The sequence below is a fragment of the Pleurodeles waltl genome, chromosome 12 (assembly GCF_031143425.1).
Source record: "Pleurodeles waltl isolate 20211129_DDA chromosome 12, aPleWal1.hap1.20221129, whole genome shotgun sequence".
Classification (NCBI taxonomy): Eukaryota; Metazoa; Chordata; class Amphibia; order Caudata; family Salamandridae; genus Pleurodeles; species Pleurodeles waltl.
The window spans coordinates 83,747,500-83,768,664 of NC_090451.1; the positions used below are offsets into that span (position 1 = coordinate 83,747,500).

Below are 21,165 nucleotides of genomic sequence, written 5' to 3' on the forward strand. Positions count from 1 at the left end.
GAAGAGGAAGGTTCTGTACATGTGCTGGGTGGGCAGGAACCCAGGCTGCAAAGTGAGTACGAAGTGTTTACCCAGCCAAGCCGCAGCACTTGCCACCTTCAACGTGACGTGAACAGGCAGAGCCACAGCACCTGCCACCCTCAACGTGACGCGAACAGGCCAGAGCCACAGCACCTACCACCCTCAACATGACGTGAACGGGCCAGAGCCACAGCACCTACCACCCTCAACGTGACGCGAACAGGCCAGAGCCACAGCACCTACCACCCTCAACATGACACGAACAGGCCAGAGCCACAGCACCTGCCACCCTCAACGTGACGCGAACAGGCCAGAGCCGCAGCACCTGCCACCCTCAACGTGACACGAACAGGCCAGAGCCGCAGCACCTGCCACCCTCAACGTGACACGAACAGGTCAGAGCCGCAGCACCTGCCACCCTCAACGTGACGTGAACGGGCCAGAGCCACAGTACCTGCCACCCTCAACGCGACGCGAACAGGCCAGAGCCACAACACCTGCCACCCTCAACGTGATGCGAACAGGCCAGAGCCACAGCACCTACCACCCTCAACGTGACGCGAACAGGCCAGAGCCACAGCACCTACCACCCTCAACATGATGCGAACGGGCCAGAGCCGCAGCACCTGCCACCCTCAACGTGACGCGAACAGGCCAGAGCCACAGCACCTACCACCCTCAACATGACGCGAACGGGCCAGAGCCACAGCACCTGCCACCCTCAACGTGACGCGAACGGGCCAGAGCCACACATTGTTGTGCAAACCAAAGCTTCGCCCAGGTGCGCAAAAAGGGCCCAATTTCGAGCACAAAGTGCAGTCCGTTATTAGTATTATTATAATTATTATTATTAGATAATTATTCTATTATTATTGTTATTAATAAATCACGATTCTGTTATTAACAATTATCATTGTTATTATTATTAAATCTTTATTCTGTAGTATTGTCATCATTATTGTAATTATTAACTCATTATTCTGTTATAAGTATTATTATTACTACGTCTTTATTATGGTATTATTATTATTATCAACATTATAATTATTACATCATTGTTCTGTTACTATTAGTAGCATTTGTTATTATTATTAGTTAGAATGACAATAATATTTTTTACTCCGCTTTACATTCTGCACTTCTGCTATTTCTAAGCACTTTAACCTACATAATTCAACATTATTATTATTAGTAGTAGTAGTATTCTTGTTAATAGTTATAATTATATCAATATTTTTCATTCAGCTTACCATCTGCACGTGTGCTATTTCTAAGCACCTTAACGTACAGTCTTAGATTAAAGTTATAATTAGTAGTGGTAGTATTATTGTTATTATTAGTTATAATGGCATTAATATTATTGTTTACTCGGCTTTACAATCTGCACTCCTGATATTTCCAAGCACTTTAACCTACAGTATTAGTTTAACGTTATTAGTAGCAGTATTATTGTTGTTATTATTAGTTATACTGACATTAATAATAATTTTACTCGGCTTTACAATCTGCACTTCTGCTATTTCTAGGCACTTGAACGTATGGTATTAGTTTAAAGTTATTATTAGTACTGATAGTAGTATTACTGTTATTAGTATTAGTTATAATGAGAATATTTTTATTCAGCCTTACAGTCTGCACTTCTGCTATTTCTAAGCACTTTTTAACCTACAGTATTAGTTTAATATTATTAGTAGTAGTATCAATATTATTAGTTATAATTACATTAATGTTATTTTTTACTCGGCTTTACAATCTGCACTCCTGATTTTTCCAAGCACTTAAACCTACAGTATTAGTTTAACGTTATTATTAGTAGCAGTATTATTGTTGTTATTATTAGTTATAATGACATTAATAATTTTATGCAGCTCTACAATCTGCACTTCTGCTATTTCTGGGCACTTGAACGTACGGTATTAGTTTAAAGTTATTAGTACTGGTAGTAGTATTGTTATTAGTTATAATGATAATATTTTTATTCTGCTTTACAGTCTGCACTTCTACTATTTCTTTGCACTTTTTAACCTACAGTATTAGTTTAATATTATTTTTAGTAGTATTAATATTATTAGTTATAATATCATTATTTGTTATTCTGCTTTACAATCTGCACGTCTATTTCCCAGCACTTTAAGCACTTTCCCAGCACATTATTATTATTATTAGTAGTAGTAGTATTCTTGTTAATAGTTATAATTATATCAATATTTTTCATTCAGCTTACCATCTGCACGTGTGCTATTTCTAAGCACCTTAACGTACAGTCTTAGATTAAAGTTATAATTAGTAGTGGTAGTATTATTGTTATTATTAGTTATAATGGCATTAATATTATTGTTTACTCGGCTTTACAATCTGCACTCCTGATATTTCCAAGCACTTTAACCTACAGTATTAGTTTAACGTTATTAGTAGCAGTATTATTGTTGTTGTTATTAGTTATAATGACAATAATAATTTAATGCAGCTTTACAATCTGCACTTCTGCTATTTCTGGGCACTTGAACGTACGGTATTAGTTTAAAGTTATTAGTACTGGTAGTAGTATTGTTATTAGTTATAATGATAATATTTTTATTCTGCTTTACAGTCTGCACTTCTATTTCTTTGCACTTTTTAACCTACAGTATTAGTTTAATATTATTTTTAGTAGTATTAATATTATTAGTTATAATATCATTATTTGTTATTCTGCTTTACAATCTGCACGTCTGCTATTTCCCAGCACTTTAACCCCAGTATTGGTTTATTGATACTCCGGGTATCTAACTTTCCAGCGCCGGAGGCCGGGAGGCCGGGTCAGCTTAGTTCACCAGTGACAAGGGCCTCGCTGAGCATCATTCTGGCCTAGCATCAAGCGCTGTAGACTTTGATGCCCCACAACCACGGACGTCCTTTAGGGGTCGCAGCTTGCCCCTTGCGACCCCCGGCACTGCCTGTGTGACCCCTGGCCTCAGAGGTGGCACATTCAGAGCCAGGAACACAGGGGCAGCTGGTCCGCATGATGGTCAGTTGGGGCTCTATCTACACTCCTTTTCTGTCAATTTTGGATTACAGTAATAGTGAACAATAATATATTATTTACTATTAGTGTAAAAAAAGTGAGTAGTTAGCTGGAATATGCTCTTCCATGGCAGCTGAGGTAAGTAAAAATGTTTTTAAGTGTATGATTGGTGTGTGCTTGAGGGTGAGAGTCTGTGTGAGAGAGGGTGCGTGTAAGTGTATGTGTGTGTGAGTGAAAGTGGAGGTCAAAGGGCATGTGATGTCACTTCCGCTACCCCTGGCATTTCTGTGAATTGAGTCCATGTTTACCATGGAGGTTGGATTTTCACCCAATTTTAGGGTTAGCGGTGGTACAACCTGCACTCCCAGGAACAGGGGCTGGGAGCCTGCTGAGAAGCCCACGGAAGCCTGGAAATCTTTCATTCGTTGGTATTCACAAGCATGTCCAATGTTTGTTTACACCAAACTTCCACATTTACATGTGGCTCCTAAAATGTCAGCGTGAGTGTGAGGATTAGAAATAAAGTTCCCTCAGCGCCCCTTTGTTATATCGGGGTGTAGTGGAAGACATTCCTCGCCTGAAAAAAACAGATTGTTGAAGTGGAGAGTATAAAAAATGCAAATTCTCAAAATATTCACTCTTGTATATTGTGCTTCCTGGTTCCAAAATGTCACAGCATTTTCTATTTTTTCAGTGTGCATGAAAAGATACGACTTGTGCAGATTGAGAATCTCTCCTGTGATTTCTGTAAATGTGCACATATGCAGAAATAGGAGCACATTTTGTGTACGATTCTCCAAGAAATTGTAATATTTACACCGTCAACTGACAGGATATCGCAAGGTTTCACAAGGCAGTGTAGTCCTCCTTTAAAGCGGCTAGAAGCACAACTTTTCAGAAGCACTCAAGGAATACTTTCTGGAACTCCTTTTTAAATTAAGATGAATACACTTTCCAATTTGTTAGTGTGCCTAGTGTGCAATTTTGTGGGTGAAACATTACTTTTCATTTGTACTATTTTTCCCCGGTGAGGTAGTATCTCACTCCACACCCTCATCAGTTTTGGTGGTCTTTATGCCCATTTCCACCCAAGATACAGCTTTACTGCTTTTTCCAGGAGTAAATGTCCAACCATTCCATGGTGTGAGGGGATCATGCACACGTTTGCGAATCCGCACATCCTGAAGGAGCATAAACTTTCAAGGGTGACTCTGCCCCTGAACGGCCACTTCAGACCTATGAGAGCAGATAATATCATGCTCAGGGCACATTACTTATGATCCAATAAGTTTCCAGTTGGAAATCCGCTTTTAAAAACTCCAAAAGTGAATTTGCACTTGTGCATCCAGCGATTTATGTCTGTAAGTTGAATGTAGGTATGCGAATGGCGTTGTGAATCAGGCCCGTAGTGCATAAGTCGTTGACTTGTTAATTGCCGCCTATTTTACACGCCAGGTCCTACATGTTTTTAGCCTAGCCCTTTGCATCGAAGTGCCACAGCTTCAAAGCGCTGTAAGTAAGCTCCATTACTACTGGCTACTCAAGGGTACTGCTCACAGAGAACCAGCATTGCAGTGTTTCCCAAATGTGAGTTCAGGTTGCAGACACATTTCTGCAGTAGATGCATTAACCCGCTGAGCTCTCTCGCACCAGTATTACGGCTGCCTCCAATCACGTCCTACCAGTCTAGGACACCGGGCGTTAACACCAGGGTTACATGTTTAAACTCTCTTAGAAAAGCGTTTAAGATGACCTACAAAACAACAAATATAAAAAAACAAAAAAACTTGCAATATCACGTCACAGAGTTAATAATTTTCTGTTTACCTGAGTCGAGAAGCCTTGCCGCTGCCTTACTTTGGAGAAGTTTCAGAAAGTGTTTGCTGAAAGTGTGCTTTTGCTGCTGGAGATTAAAATAACTGCCAGCTCGAAGGAGGGAGCAGCAAATGGAAGGCAGCCTGGCGGGCTGTGGCTGAAGTTGCGGGTTCACAGGAGAAGCTCATTTCTGTCACCGAAAATAGGATGACGGACGTCATCCCGCAGCCAAGGCCGCCCGGGGCCGCTGGCGTGTCTTGCAGGTCTAAAGGGGCACTTGGTTCCAGTTGTAAAGGGTGACTTTCCGCCCCTTTCCAACAGGGCCGGTATTTTACGTGCTAATGGGGGGGTTTATCATCCGTGGGTCGACGCAAAACCTTAGCGGTGCCTTCTGCAGGACAAACGAGGGCCCCTCCTCCATCGGTAGACCTGCCCCGCATGCCCCTCGGTCCATCCACCCCTCAAGCATCGCCTTTTACCTAGGCCATCCGAGGTGGGGGGTGTAGTTCCCAGGCCCTGCTCTTTTCAGCCCCCCTCGCCTCCGCTGCGAACCTATTCCTGTATTTTGAAGCAAGTCTGCGCTGTGGCTTAAACCACTTGAAGATTGGAGATGCCTGACATGTATGTGGGCCCCGCTTGGTGTTTTTGTCCAGGGGCATGGACAGTTATCACTTGCCTGCCTCTTTCTAGGGTGCAGGCCTGTGTCCCACAGTTTACAGCGTAAACACTTTCAAAGATGTGACCTGATGATGACGTCAATATCTCAGCAGCAGGTGCACTAACCACCTGCGCTAGCTTCCCAGCATTGGAATATAAAACCTGCTGGATATTGCCCAGGGGAGGAGCCAGGAAACGGAAATACCCTCCACTTTGAACCACGTGACACTACAGGATGGAGCAAAGCGTGTGATCCCGACACTTTCTTGGTTGGTCCACTGGAGCTGTTGCTCCCAATTCTTCCATTCCTTCTTTTCATCTTTCTTTGTACTCAGGTTTCATGCCTTTTATCAAACGCCAATTTCTTTTGCCTCCCACTTATCTTTTGCATTTTTTTATCTTTTTGCTTTCTTTAACTATGTTTGGTTCCATTGCCACCCTTGGGCCCCCACCCCCACGCTTGCAGTGTTATTAATTAGCATCTGTTTCTGTCTTGTGGCCTGTGAGTCACAGGTCAAAGAAGGGACATTAAGAGCTGTTTCATCTGTCCAATCCCAACTCGAGAGGCGGGCAAAGCGGGTGCCCTCCATGCCCCAAGCTGTCCTGCAAGTGATGTGCTTGGTCAAGGTGTACAGCTACTGGTACAGTTTCATTGGGCAGTGTTCATAATATGGTACTTATACATACTGTAGGAAACTGGGACCTTGTTTGCTTTACCCCTCCACTTTTTGCCTGATATCTGATGCTATGGTGACTAAGAGTGGGCTGGGATCCTGCTGACCAGGCTCCAGCACGTGTTCTCTCCCTAAAACTGTACCATTGTTCCTACAATTGGCACACAGCTATGTCCCTTGTAAAATATACCAGTGGTACCAAGGGCACTATGACCAGGGAGGCTCCCTAAGGGCTGCAACATGTATTGTGCCACCCTAATGTACCCCTCACCTAGCACATGCACACTGCCAATGCAGCTTGTGTGTGTTGGTGGGGAAAAAGAGACAAAGTCAACATGGCATCCCCCTCAGGGTGCTATGCCCACCAACCACTGCCTAAGTCACCCCTCTAGCAGGCCTTACATCCCTAAGGCAGGGTGCACTATACCACTGGCGATGGAATAGCTGCATGAGCATTCTTAGACATTATAGGTGCAGTGTGGCCATATTAAATACATGGGCTGGGAGTTTGTCATCACAAACTCCACAGCTCCATGATGGCTACATTGAAGTCTGGGAGGTTTGGTATCAAACTTCTCAGCACAATAAACCAACACTGATGCCAGTGTTTGACCTATTGTTAAATGCATACAGAGGGCATCTTAGAGATGCCCCCGTACTTTACCCAATCCTTTAGTGCAAGACTGACCAGTCTGTGCCAGTCTGATACTAAGAGAGCAGTTTCTGGACTCACGGGGTGAGAGCCTTTCTGCTGTCTTGGGCCAGAAACAAAGCCTGCACCGGGTGGAGGTGCTTTATATCTCCCCACCACCCCGCAGGAATCGTAACACTTGGCAGTGAGCCACAAAGGCTCAGGCTTCGTGTTACAATGCCCCAGGGCACCCCAGCTAGGGGAGATGCCCCTCCTCCCCCCCGGACAAAGCCCCACTTTTGGTGGCAAGTTTGGCTGGAAACTTAGGAAAAACAAGGAGAAGTGACCCCCCCCCAGCAGAATCCTCCATCTTCGTTTGGAGGACAGGGACCAATAGGGTTAGGAATGTAACACCCTCCTCAAAGGGAATGGGTACAGGAAGTGTGTCACCACCTGTAATGCTATTGTTATTTAGCCACGAGCTCCATCTTGACCACTGACTCCATTTTGTGCATAGCTTAGCTTCACACACCGTCCAGTATTTTTCCAGGCACAGCTTGTGTAACGTGTTTTCGCTCTTTCTCACTGAAAGATGGGTATATAACAAGGATGATAAGATGTACCAGGCTGGGAATGTTTATGGTAAGGCAGGGAATAGCTTGGTCTTGGAAAAGCACAGTGAGATTTGGCCAGTCTCTAGCTTGTTCTTTTCAACACTGACCTGGTACGGCCAGCGGTTGAACAACAACTTACCAAATGGGAGGGTGAGTTTCTAGAATTCTCCTCTCCAGTTTGTTTAAAGTATGTAAGTTAGTGGGAGCTTGACTGCTGGATAGATGGAGCTCATCTGAGGAGGGACGCCTTGCTCAGAACCTGATCCCATTGTGGGTAGTTCTCTTCTAGTCATCTGGGCTCCATGGCCTGATGCTGGCAAACAAAAGGATGATGTCGCTGTCAAGCCCCACGGTGATGCATTTTAAAATCTTATTTTTAGCTTTATATATATTTATACATGTCAAAGCCATTGTTGAGTTCTGTGATCATTATTATTTCATTGCTGTGATTATTTTCAGAATTGCCCTTAGATTACTTCCTTTGAAATAAAAGCTCACATGATTTTTTTTCTGCGCGTGAGACTTGAGAATCATCTTAATAAATTCATTACTCAGACTGAGAGTGCTGCATTCTTGGAATTCCTTTAATTTTGTTTAAGTCTGAAATAAAGCAGAACACCACCCCTAGGGACAGTAGCCATTGGCTACTGACCCCTGTAACACCCCTGAATCTAGTATTTAGGGTCACCCCTGAACCCAGCTCACCAGATTTCTGGCGACCTCACAAGAAGAAAGAAGGACTGCTAAGCTGACCCCCAGCACAGAAGACTGAAGACGCAAACTGACTTGGCCTCAGCCCTATCCACCTGTCTCCAGCTTCAAAAGCCCTGCAAAAAGGAGGTGACGGATTATGCAGGACCAGCAACCTCTGAAAAGCCTCCAGAGGGCTGCCTGCACCCCAGAGTACCAAGAACTCCCATGGACAGCGGACTCCAGAGCCTCCAGCCAAGGACTCCAGAGCCTCCCTGAATCTGTGAGTCCTGTCCACTCTGCACCCAACACCCATGGCCCGTGCCAAGGTTGCCCAACCAACTAGAGCGAGCTGGTCCCCAGGCGATTCTAAGAAACTGGCATCCCGGGGTTGACCCTACAGCGATCCCTGCAGCCTGAATCCAGTGGACCCCCCTGACTGAGACAGAACCAGACAAAGATTCCGATGCCAAAAGGTACCCCTGCACGGCAGCCACCTGGCCTTCGGGAATCCGTCCTTTGGTGCAGCAAAGTCGAGCAGGCGGCCCGCCCTCCGTGCCAGCTTTTGGTGTCCCAGTACCGACCCCCCCCTTTCACCTGCAGCATCTTTGTGGTTCTCAGGATCCCCCTATAGGGAAGCATTAGGAGCCAGATGCTGTGTTTGCACACTGCACCCTGCTGCCCCCCCACCACTGAGGGTGTGTGTTTGGTGCTGACCTGTGGCCCCCCAGTGCGTATCTAAACCCCCCAGGTCTGCCCTCTGAAGACGTGGGTATTTACCTGCAAGCACATGTGACTCCGAGTGCCCCCAGTCTCCATAGGAGCCCATGTTAAATCGACCTCAACTTTGAACTCTGGCTGGCTCCGTGTTGATGGTGGTGGGTGTTTGGGGTTATCTTAACCCCCAGAGACTGGAACTATAAGTCATGTACTTACCTCAAAACCATACTAACTTTTCTTTCCCGCCAGAACTGTTTCTGAAAATCGCAGTGTCAACTTTTAAAACAGATTATTGCTATTTACTTGAAAACTATTTAAACTGCCAAATTGAAACAAAGTGGTATTGATACATATGTTGGATACTTACTTACTAATGTACTTACCTGCAACTTGAATCTTGTGGTTCTAGAAATAAAATAACAAAACATATTTTTGCTATATAAACACCATTGGCCTGGAGTTAATCCTTGAGTGTGTGCATCACTTCATTGCCTGCATGTGTACAAAAATGCTTTCCACCACCCTCTGATAAGTCTAACTGCTCAACCACACTACCACAAAAGAGAGCATTAGCCTCTGTTAGGCCTCTGTGGAACCCCTGGACTCTGTGCACACTAGATCTCATTTTGATATAATATATACAAAGCCAGTTTCCTACACAACATACATACATACCTACATGCAGACATAATAAGGGTTACCAGTTTGGATTGCACAGTGACCTACACATCTTTCATCTTCCTAATGATTACAAATAGGTACTTCTTCTGGGGGGAAAACTGTATCTATTTACAACACTACTGAATCTTTAAGAGAGTGGTAACTTGTGCCATCTAGAAGTCAGATGCAAATAAAACGAGTATGTGTGTGTGTGTGTTTGCCCATGTGTGTGTTTGTGCACTCTACATAATATTGCTATGTGTCTGCTTTAACTTTTAGGCATCTACTTAAATCTGAGTAGGAGGAAAAATATTTCCTGCCTGGTCCAAAAAGTCCCCTCTCACCTCCTTTCTGCCAATTATAAGGCAGGAGTTAAGTGGAGATACCACCAGTCTGATGACTGGAACTCCACCACTGCCAGTCGTGTTAGAATCAATCATGCAATTGTCATGCAGTTTTCCCTACACCTGGGTGGGGAAGGGTAGCGGGTAGTGGTGGTGGGGTGTGCCACTTATAACCATGCATCAGCCACTTTGAGCCCATCCTCAGGAATCAGAGTATCCCCTGGTGTTCCTGAGCCCTGAAAGGGGGAGGGGGGGAGGTCAGCTTCCATCACCCAGCAGCACTCTAATGCTCTGTCGACATTTTGAGGATAACCTTCCCTGAGATGGTCCCCAACAGAAAGGGTATCCCATAGATAACCTCAGAAGTATCACACATGCTTGGAGTACCTTGGGTTTCAGGACTCACAGTATCCTTATGATTCCCCTTGCCGTCCACTCCATGCTTGGAAGTGAAAAACAGAGTCCAGTGGATTCCTCAGAGCCCTAGGAATGTCCACAAAATATGGGTTCGTCAAGGGCCTTCACGCCAAAACGGATTATCAGCTTGTGTGGTTTGCATCGCTATTCTTATGCCCCTCATTGTTCTGCCACCAAGGCATACCCATTCCCACACTAACTTTTCAGGTGCAGTTTGTAGAGGTTGTGGTACTTGGTGAAGAATAAGTGCTTTACTTTTTTAAGCCTGGCATTCGGCATGTTAGTTTCGCCAGGTAGGATGACTGAGTGTGGCGTGTGTTGGAGTGCTGTGCATCACTTTTGTGCGTAAGTGTGTGGTGCAGTTTGTAATCCTTTTGCAGATGTGTGTTACTTGTTGAAGATGCAGAAGATGTGAGAGTTTCTTGTACCAAGTAGTTAAGTAATGTGAGGTGGATGTCTGTGGGTATTGTGTCTGAATGTTGTTGTGATGACAGGTTTTGTGTTGGAGCGTGGTCAAAGGATTTTTTAATTGAGGTGATATGTTTGAACCTTCACTTTTGTTTTGCTTTGTGACCTGAGTGTGTAGACTTAAGGACGACGGGAGAACCCTTTGTCAAAGGACATCTGTGTATTCCATGCCTTGCGTGACTAGCATCCATGACCTCATGGCCTGTGTTCACAAAGGTTGTATGATATAATTGTGAGTGTGTAGGCATTTGGTGGTAGGGCCTCCTGTTCAAGGATGTTGCAAGACTTGCACGTCTTGGACCGTTGTTCAATGGTAGCCATAACCCAGTCACCTTGTTTCTTTGTTTGACATGAGGTGTGGGGGTTTTGCCTTTACCTATGGCAACCTTTCTGTGACTGCTGTTTGTTATACTTGTGGGTCAGCATGGGTACTGGAGAATTTAACAGGTTCCTGTTGAGTTGAGAATGGAACCTAGAAATCTTGGAGATTGAGCAATACTGAATGATGCACTTTATAGTCAAGGGAATGGCTGTTCTTTGTTTTGTTGTTTGTAAGAGTGTAAGTCTGTAGTAACCTGTGTGCCTCATTCCCTGTACAACTAAGCATGTGTCTGGAATGCCAATACTGGATGATGTACTAGAATGTTGGTGTGTGTACGGAGTGATAACTTGGAGATAGTTACAGTTGGATGGACGATGAAGCCCTAACAGAAACAGTAAGGCTGTGGATATAACCTAAAGACATAACTTAAAATAAAGAAATTCTTATCTGACGGGGCCCGGGCTTTTGTATGAAGATTCTGCACTCCAACTGCAACATTTACTTGGGTTTATGAAAGAATGTTTACACAAGTAGGTGTCCATGAAAGAACTGGCTCAGAGGTTTGGTAGAACTGAGGGGTGACTCATCTTAGTGTCAGCTTGTGGACTGAAATACTAAAGAATGCAGTTGGTTAGCACTTAAATAAAATGCTTCAGAAGAACTGTTTTTGCATTTTGGTTTTAGATATTTAGAAGAGATACTGGCCACGTGGTGCCCCGGAAGAGGATGCTCTTATCTGAGTTAGAGTAGCTGCCACTCTTCTGGATGAAAAGAAGACGCGCCTTGGTAAATGTTTTTTACTTTTAAATGTAGGACCTAACGATACTGCTTAATTTGCGTAGTCGGTTGCTGCTTTTAGGCAAAAACACGAATTTGTAGGTCTGGCGTATGCCAAAACCTTTTTAATGTAGTAAAATTCTCTATATAATACGCTGACTTAGAGGTGCTTTCGGCTTTTTATTGTGTCACTCGCAATTTTTCTCTGCCCATTATAGCATAAGCACGTGTCATGTGTCGATCAGTCCTTTTGACCAATTGCCTAACTTCACTGTGATTGTCAGCATTCTGTTCTTTCACAAGGAGCACATTCACACACAAAGTACTAGGGCCTGGGACTACTTTGGCAATTGAGAAAGTCAAAAGGCTGTAAGCCAGTGCTAGACCTATTGACGTAGCTAATGCTTGTTGGAGACATAGAGCAAGAGACTGAACATTTGAAATGTAAAAAAGAAGGAGAAAGAGAAACACGGGGAAACAGTGACAAAGACAAAAAGCATGCAACCTGCAAGAGTGAAATAGACAAAGTAGAGATAAAGGAAGAAAAAAGCATTAGGTGGCAACTCCGGCATTAAAGAGTGTTGACAGTAATGGTCTCCTAAGAAAAACATTAGGCTCCTGAACTTTTTTTTTTTACAAACTACTATCATTAGATAACAAAGAACCTTCTCTAGGTGATTCATTGATTATGAATGATCAGCTTTGCTGTAAGACAAAATATAGGGGTGCCCCTGCTTTTGGTCCTTTTGGAAATTCAGGCACTATTCTGCATGAGGTTTAAAAATGTAAAGAACGAAAGTTTGGGGAAACTAGAAAAAAACTTCATTTTTACAGAAATGTCTATGTAACTCATTTGGAGTGTTTGAATATTTGCAGTTTTGTATAGTACAAACTAGACCAGAAGGTGTAAGAGAATTTGATAGACTAACAAGTACAAGCAAAAATGTATTCAATGTGCAGGGAAATGGGTATGATGAAACAACCGGTAAGAACATAGCGTGGCTTATTCACAAACTTGCATTACTTACATCTGCGAGGATTTCATAAATTGAAGCCTTTTCACAAGTGTGGAGAGTTTTTAATTTTTTTTTTAAGGCATGGCTAGTGTTGGAAGTTTGCGATTGCCCACAAACAGTACAATTGCAGGCATTCACATTTCACTAACCCAGCTGGAAAGGGTTGTATTTTTACTCCAGCCATGGACTCGCAGAAATCTCTTTCCATGATGGGATAAGGAATGGTTCAGCCCCAAATTTACTATGGGGTATACAGAAAGTGGGTTCTCAATGAGGAAATGGTATCACAATTGGAAAATTAAATGGTTGTCTCCTTACAGATTTCATTTGGACTTTCTGAAAGCACAAAATAGTAAAGCTTCACCTGAACATAGATTTCAAAATTTGAGTATAGATTTATGTACTTCAAACTGCATTTTATAGTACATAAAGTAGTGCTACTTACTACAAAACAATTCTCAAAAATCTAGTTGGAAATCTCCACCTTTCTTTTCTTTTCCATGTGGAGATCCTCACATATGTAAGTTTACTACTTAGTAGGAAATGTGGGTGGGACCTGGGGAGGGGCTGGAAATGGAGAATACTTACTACTAAATGGGAGGGGTTCAGGGAGAAGTAGGGAGGAGGTTAAGCAGTCCAAGGAGCGATTTGGGGATGGACAGGCACCCACCTACAAAGGAGTAAGACCACTGATATTCACAAACTGCACTTCTAAAGTTACTACAGCCAAAACAACCCGAAACCGTAATAAATGTACTCAAGCCCAGACCTTCAGTAAGTTCAGCACAACACACAGTCAACCATTAGTATTGCAATACTTCCCATTGAATATAATAGATGTATTAGATTTAGAATAGAACCTTATAGGGAATCATGTTAAAATTGATTAATTTATTTTGAGTTTGTAAAGATATATATATATATATATAAATATATATATAATTTTAATGTTTAAAAATTATATATAACTACAAAATAAATGCTATTTTATGTTACACTATTTAATAAGCTTTAATTTAAAAATAAATAACTATGGTTTTAAATATTAACACTGATTGAAATTAATTTTAAACCTAACATTTTGTTACTTTTACTATATAATAAATTAATATACATTTTATTTTGGGATGGAATTTTTAAATAAACTTTTACAAAAATGTTGTAATTTCTTTTATTTAAATTCATTAAAAACATTAACTCATATTTGTGTTAAAATTGATCAAGCATTTTTTAATTTGTTCACCATTTAATAAGTATTTAAAATGAATTTGCATTAATATTTAACTAAAAACTGTTTTTACTATGTTTTTTAAAAATGTATTAAATGTTTTACATTTTCCTAATACTTTACCATAGGATATCTCTGCCCCAATGGTGGAGAACTCCACTGACATGCGAAAAGTCACTAATAGTAACTTTACACTCAGAAATTTGTCTCCACTTCACCTTTCAATAGGTGGAGATATTCAAGTCTACACTTTATTGTAAATTTACACTTGGAAATGAAGTATAGTCGAAAGCAGTACATTTATTGCAAAGTGTAATGGCACATTTACACATGTAGATTAACTCACTTTTCAGAATAAAGTCCACTCTTAACTCTTCACAGATTAACCTAGCATCTGCCAGGAGGTACAATGCCATTTAGCAGTCACGCAACCTGTGCTTGTCTAAATTACAGGGTTTGGAATAGCTAAACTGATTTTCAGAGTCTACTGAACTCTTTTTGTGATAAGTTCCGGAATTACATAATAGATTTAGATGGCCATATTAAACACCAATTTGTAATTGTAGGAAGCTGGCCTGGTGTGTAGTGAACACCTATAGTGTTGTTTCCCTATACCAGGTCGAGGTATCCCCTATCAGTGAATGTAGGCAGTGCTTAGGAAGCCAGGGCTCTCTAAAGGTAGCTGTGGATGCGCAGCCAAGGCTTATCTAGGAGACCTGCACAGCTTATGCAATACCACTACAGTCACACAGCACTATCACACATGAAAGAACCACACAGTGTCACAAAAATAAAGGTCCTTTGTTATAGTAACACAACATAGATTGCTTATTGGCAGCCCCCACCTTGAGGTAAGTACACAAACAACAAGCAGTGGCAGGAATTGTAGAAAATAGTAAGGGCTCTAGGGGAGGGCCAAACCATATACTAAGAAAATGGAATACGAAGTGACCCACACCTAAGGATATAGAGTTCTTAGAGGGAAGCTGGAAGAACTAGGAACCCCAAGAGGAGAGTACCTGAGTGACCCCCAGCGACCAAGAGGGTGGAGGTAAATACCTGGTCTTCCCAAGGACTAACAGGGGGGGGCTTAGAAAAGGGATTCTGCAATAACAGGACAAGACTAAAAGAAGCCAAAGGGGGATTTTGGCAGAAGAGGACCTGCAAAAGAATGGGACAGAGTCCAGTCCACAATGGAGTGGTCAGATGGGGCAGGAGCCTCTACCCACCCTGCTGTGGATGCAGAACCAGGTCGGTGGGGGAAGAAGAAGACCAGCTGTGCTGCCCAGGAGCTGAATGGAGTCCTTGGACTGGTGCAGATGGTGTCAGTGGTTAGGAGAATTACCAGCAAGCCTTGGCAAATGCAAGAGGAAGCACAACAAGAGTTGCAAGGCTGAAGAGGACTAGCAAGGTCCAGGGCACTCAACCCTGGAAGGGGAGTCCAGGCTGACCCTCAGCAGTTGGGAGAGCCAGCAGAAGTATTTGCAGCCCCCACAGGCTACCCACTGGCAGCAGGCACAGTAAGTTGCAGTGAGGCCCAGTCAGGAAGCCTAAAGAAGAGCCCCACGTTGCTGGAGCAGCAGAAAGGAGACTGTTCTTGGCAGGAAGAAGTTCTAGAGGCCGGGTCTACTCAGAGCCTGAAGATCCCTTGGAACAGGAGACAACAAGCCTTGGTAGCTTCAAGAGTCGCAGTGCACAGGGGTACTGTGCTGCAGGGAGAGGCAAGGGCTCACTGTCTCCCAAGTTGGGCAGCGGACAGAGAGGACCAAGAGGACCACTCCAGACCACCACCTGTGATGCAGGATCCAAGCAGCCAAACAGCATTGCAATTGGTGACTGCAGATGCAGGGAGTTGACTCCCTCACTCCAAGGGAGATTCCTTCTTGCTTCTTGGTGCAGACTGAAGTTCTGCCCAGGGGTGCACAGCCAGGGAAATGTTGCAGTTGCTGGAAGGAGCAGGAGAAACTAAGTTGCAAAGCAAGGTCATCGCAGGAGTTGCAGTCTTGTCGGTTCCTGAAGAGTCCAGTTGTGGTTCCAGTGGGCAGAAGTAGAGGTAAACTATGCAGAGTCCTAGTGGAGTCTTGCACATTGAATCTGGGGACCCAACCGCAAGGGAGTCCCAAAGTAGCCTTAAAATGGGGTGTGGTCACCTAGCATGGTGACCACCTATCAGGAGGGGTCTCTGACATCACCTACCTGACCTGGCCACTCAGATTCTCTCAGGGTCCTCTGCACATCTTGGTTTCAAAATGGCAGAATCAAGTGGCCACCTGGAGGCGCTCTGGGCACCACCCCTGGGTGGTGATGGACAGGAGAGTGGTCACTCTTCTTTACATTGTCAAGTTTCATGCAAGAGCAGGGACTGTGTGTCTCTGGACTGGTGCAAACCAGTTTATGCAAGGAGGGCACCAAATGTGCCATTCAAAGCAAACCGGTGGCTTGGGAGGGCTACCCCTCCCAATCCTTGTAACACCTATGTCCACGGGAGTGGATGTTGCCTCCCCCTCCCACAGGAAATCCTTTGTTCTGCCTTCCCCTGCTTGAGCTGGTCAAGCAGCAGGAGGACAGAAACCTGTCTGAAGGGTGTCAGCAGCTTGGGCTCCCTGGAAAACTCTAGAATACTGGTAACAGCAATACTGGGGGGATCCTCTAAGGAGCCCCCAGAGCGCATGGAATCATGCAACCAATACTGGCAACAATATTGGGGTATGATTCTGACATGTTTGATACCAAACATGCCCAGGTTCAGAGTTATCATTATGAAGCTGTAGTGTCCAGTACACGGGTAAAATGGCTTCGCCGTACTTCCCTGCACTTAAGAAGTCCAGTGCAATGGAGCTGGAATTTGTAGGGGCACCTCTGCTCATGCAGGGATGCCCTCACACACAGGGACCTGCACCCTGCCCTTTGGGCTTGAAGGGCCTACAATAGGGGTGACGTACAGTGACCTGGTGTAGTGTCCTGTGGTGAAAGGGTACATGCATTTTTTCAAGCAACCTGCAATTGCAGGCCTGAAGACACATTTTGCATGGACTCCCATGAGTGGCACAATGCATGCTGCAGCCCATGGGGGACCCCTGGTGTCGCAGTGCTGTGGATACCTAAGTACCATATACTAGGGTCTTAAAAAGGGGATAACAGTGTGCTAATTGTGGAGTGCACGAAGGTCCTAAGTTACCAAATTCAGAAGGAGAGCGAACAATCACTGGGGTCATGGTTAGCAGAATCCCAGTGAAAACAGTCCAAGCACACTGATAGCAGGCAAAAAGTGGGGATAGCCATGCCAAAAAGAGGGTACTTTCCTACAGTTAAGGTATGTATCAATGTTTTGAAATCTAAATCGGTCGTGAAACATTTAATTTGTACTGACTCCCAACACAGGCTAGTAAGCCATTCTCAAAAGGGACCCTTTCTCCTTTCAGAATGTTAAAAAAAAGTTTGCTCTGGAGTAGTCAGAGGTCCTGGAGACCATTGTATACTCTCTAACAAACTTTCTTTTAAGGAAACCAGGCTGCATTTAAAGAAATATATAACAACAATAGACATGGTTGTCTGCTGACCCCAGCAGGCCACCATTCCAGTGATGGCCATCAATTATAGTGAGTCCCAATTTGAGACCTACCTCATGAATACTGATAAGGTATGTCAGAGTGTGACCACTGTGATTCAGAATCTTGCAAACTGACCTGGTAGTCCATAGGTCAATTCACACATTGGTTGCAAAAATACTAGTTCATTTTGCAACCAGTACTTTGAAACTGGTATCTTGCATATCTGGCCTCAAGTGCCTTATTTAGATAGCATAATCTGTCAAAATGTGTTGGCTATCCTGGTCGCCATATTACAAGTGCCAAAGACTGTAATGCACTTTTAAAACAGAGGACGATACAGCCATAATATTTGTGATGGATTATACCATCCACCAAACTATAAATAATGCTCTACGTAGGTACAACAACGACATAATTTAATGTTGTGACTGCACATAGACTGTAAGGGCCCAATTCCCAAACTGTATTTTATAGTGCGTATCGTGGAAGTACTACTCGTACTACAAAATGCGATTCATAAACCTATAAGCAGAGACCTCTACCGCCGCCATTCCTGTTGTTTCTGTGCGAGATCTCAGCCACATGAGTGGAGATCTTTGCACATGTGGGTATACATTATGGTACTAAATGTGGGAGGGACCGGGAGTTGGTTGGGAAATGGGGAATACATACTCCTAAATGGATGGGTTTGTGGAGCTGAAAGGAGGAGTTTAGGAAGGGATATACAAACAGAAACTCCCACACGTAAAAACTGTAAGCCCACAGCTATTCACAAACTACAATTATAAAGTTACTACAGCCGAAGAGGTCTCAGAACTGTAATACTAAAACTCACCCATAGAAAACAATGGATGTAAGGCCTTAATATAACAAGCCATAAGGAAAAAATATTAAATAAATTAAATTATTTCAACATCCAAATTAAATATATATAAAATTTGTTAAAAACAACAAGTTAAAAGTTAAAAAAAAATGTTTTCAATGAATACAAAACACATAAGTATTAATTACATGTAACACATATTAATTAAATATTAAAATACTGGTGAGGGTGTTTATTTTGATAACAATATTTTTATTTAAATATGATTTTAAAATGTAATTATTTAATAAACATTACATTTTAAGAGTGAAAATGCTGCAATTTGTAAAGTTATTAGTTACAGGTTAATAATAATTAGATTAATGTTATTTGTTTTTAAATAAATATATATTTTTATTTCACATTAAAATAGTCTGATTTTTTTTATTTTTATAATTGATGTGTTTATGTTTGCCTATAATTTAGCTGACAGAGTTCACCATCCAGGTGACTGAGAAATCCGCCTACGTGTGAAAGCAACTAGTAGTGACTTTACACCGTGTTAGATGTCTCCATCGTTTACCTTTGTGAATAGGGCCGAATGAGTAGCATCTGTACACGGGGTATCATTACGAGTCTTCCTGTCCGCTGAACTTCCGATGGGGAGGTTGCGGCCATGCTGGCTACCTCCCCGCCAGGTCCATTACAACTTTCCCACTGGGTTAACCGTCGGGAACCAAGATTCCGCCCGTCAGTCCAGCTGGAAAGTGTCAGCAGCACTGTTGCCAGCTCATGATTGAGCCGAGGGTAATGCTGCTGCCACAGGGGGCACCAGCACCCTTGCAATGCTCACTGCCTGCTGTGCAGACAGGGAGCATTGCAAGGGTGCTGGGCAGGGGGACACCTGCACTGCCCATGCCAAGTGCATGGGCAGTCCATGGGCCCCCTTGTGGCCCCTGCACCTGTTCTCTGCCAGCCTTTTCATGGCGGTATAACCAGGCACGGCATGCCGCGCCACCCTGGCTCATTCCGCCCTCCACCCCTGTCAGCCCATCTGGATCACTGATCCTGGCAGTGACGGCTGTACCCTAGAAGTCTGACCACCAGGGTTGTAATGTGTCGGTCGGACGGCCACAGCAGCAGCGGTCCTGATCGCCATCGCGAGGCTGGTGGTCTCAAGACTGCCAGCCTCTTAATCGGGCCCAAAGTTTTCAAGAAAGAGGTCTACATTTGTTAAAGTGCTGCAAGAACGCTTTCGCAAAGCAACACCGTGCTAAAGATGGCATCAATCCCTTGCCATCCTAAAGGCTACCATGCACAGCGCTGAATTGCACCGTCGCACAAGCACTCGTGCACACTGACCTGAATGTCTGAAGAAAAGTGGAATGGCTGCATGTATGAGTTTAAATTGTAGTGATATGGTAGGTCATATGGAACTTACAGAAGGCTGAAATGTTGGAAAAAAATAACTAGAAAGTAGTGAAATCGCACATTTGTTTTGGGTGAAGCCTAAGCAAGGAACCTCTTGTAAAGACCAAGTAGTTAAGTCAGATATTACAGTGCAGATTCCTGTCTGTGAGAAGCCTTGCACCTAACTCATGAAGGAGTCTAGCATTTGAGAGGTTTCATAAAACAGAAGTACAATGAAAGCGCTTTAGGCCTCACAAAAATAGGGGAAAGCGCTATACAAATATCAATATCATAACGTAACATGAGATGAGAATATTACAAGAAAAGAGAAAGAAAACAGGTGGTCTAAAGGGAAAGAAGATGGGAAGACAGACTGGGGTAAAAGAGAATCCTATTTTTAAATTGTCACAAGAATGCAAAAGAAATAAGCCACTGCTAAACATAACACAATTAAGGTTGAAAAATAACAACTAATTATTACTGCCTGAAAATGACATTTCTGTTATCCGCATTTGTAACTTCACGTGTGAAAGAGCAGACATTTCTGCTTGGAAATGCAAACTTCGGGTGAAAATGTGTGAGTCACATGTGATACTTTTGACACCTTGGATGTTGTAACCATAACATTTACGCTAGTTGTGATAAAACGTGCGAGGACTCCGTAATATCATCTCAGAAATCTTTGGCAGCTTCTCATTTGCTGTTGTTTTCAGCATAGATAGTTGCGTCCTGTGTTAATCTCGGTTTTGGTCATTTAACAGTGCACAGAAGCAGAGATCCCTGCCAAACTAACAGACATGTAGCGGAGACGACCGCTAACACACTGACCTCACCATCCCTTGGTCACCTTTACCGTAGGGTTGGTTGACCTTACAAAGGTCACGCCCCAAACTTTGATGACATTTCGAGTCGTAGTTTTCATTCACACCCGGGTGAACGATGAATGGTTAGTATAACTAGCAACCCAAGATCATCTGACCCATACATGTGCAGCTCTGCAGAGTATAATGTGGCATGGGTTCGAAGGGGCCTCGAGTAAATCATCTGTCCCTCAGCAATGGTAGTAAAGTGCATATTATACTTTGTGCATCTACATTTGCTATTAAATGGTATGTTTTCGTGTGTATATGTTTTAACAAAAGGTATTTAACCAAAACCAGGACGCAAGGGGTTACATCTGTGGAGTATGTTAAAATCACATGTTTTGCCCTCTGGAGAGTAGTTTCCCTGTATAAATAAGTGTTACATTTAATCTGTGAGACCTGTTAGAAGAGATTTTCTCAAGTCTTTTTTCTACACTGTATAAATTAACTTGTGTCTTCGTGTTTATTAAAACAGTTACAT

The 21,165-nt window shown here is 43.3% G+C and overlaps 1 long non-coding RNA gene across 1 annotated transcript in view; it reads left to right on the plus strand.

The window, feature by feature from the left end:
• The window catches only part of LOC138268016 (uncharacterized), an 83,315-nt gene that overhangs the window by 47,247 nt on the left and 14,903 nt on the right, over positions 1-21,165 (plus strand). Inside the window, exon 2 of the long non-coding RNA XR_011199902.1 lies at positions 11,722-11,823. This is a non-coding gene — a long non-coding RNA (uncharacterized lncRNA). The remainder of the gene's footprint in view (positions 1-11,721; positions 11,824-21,165) is intronic.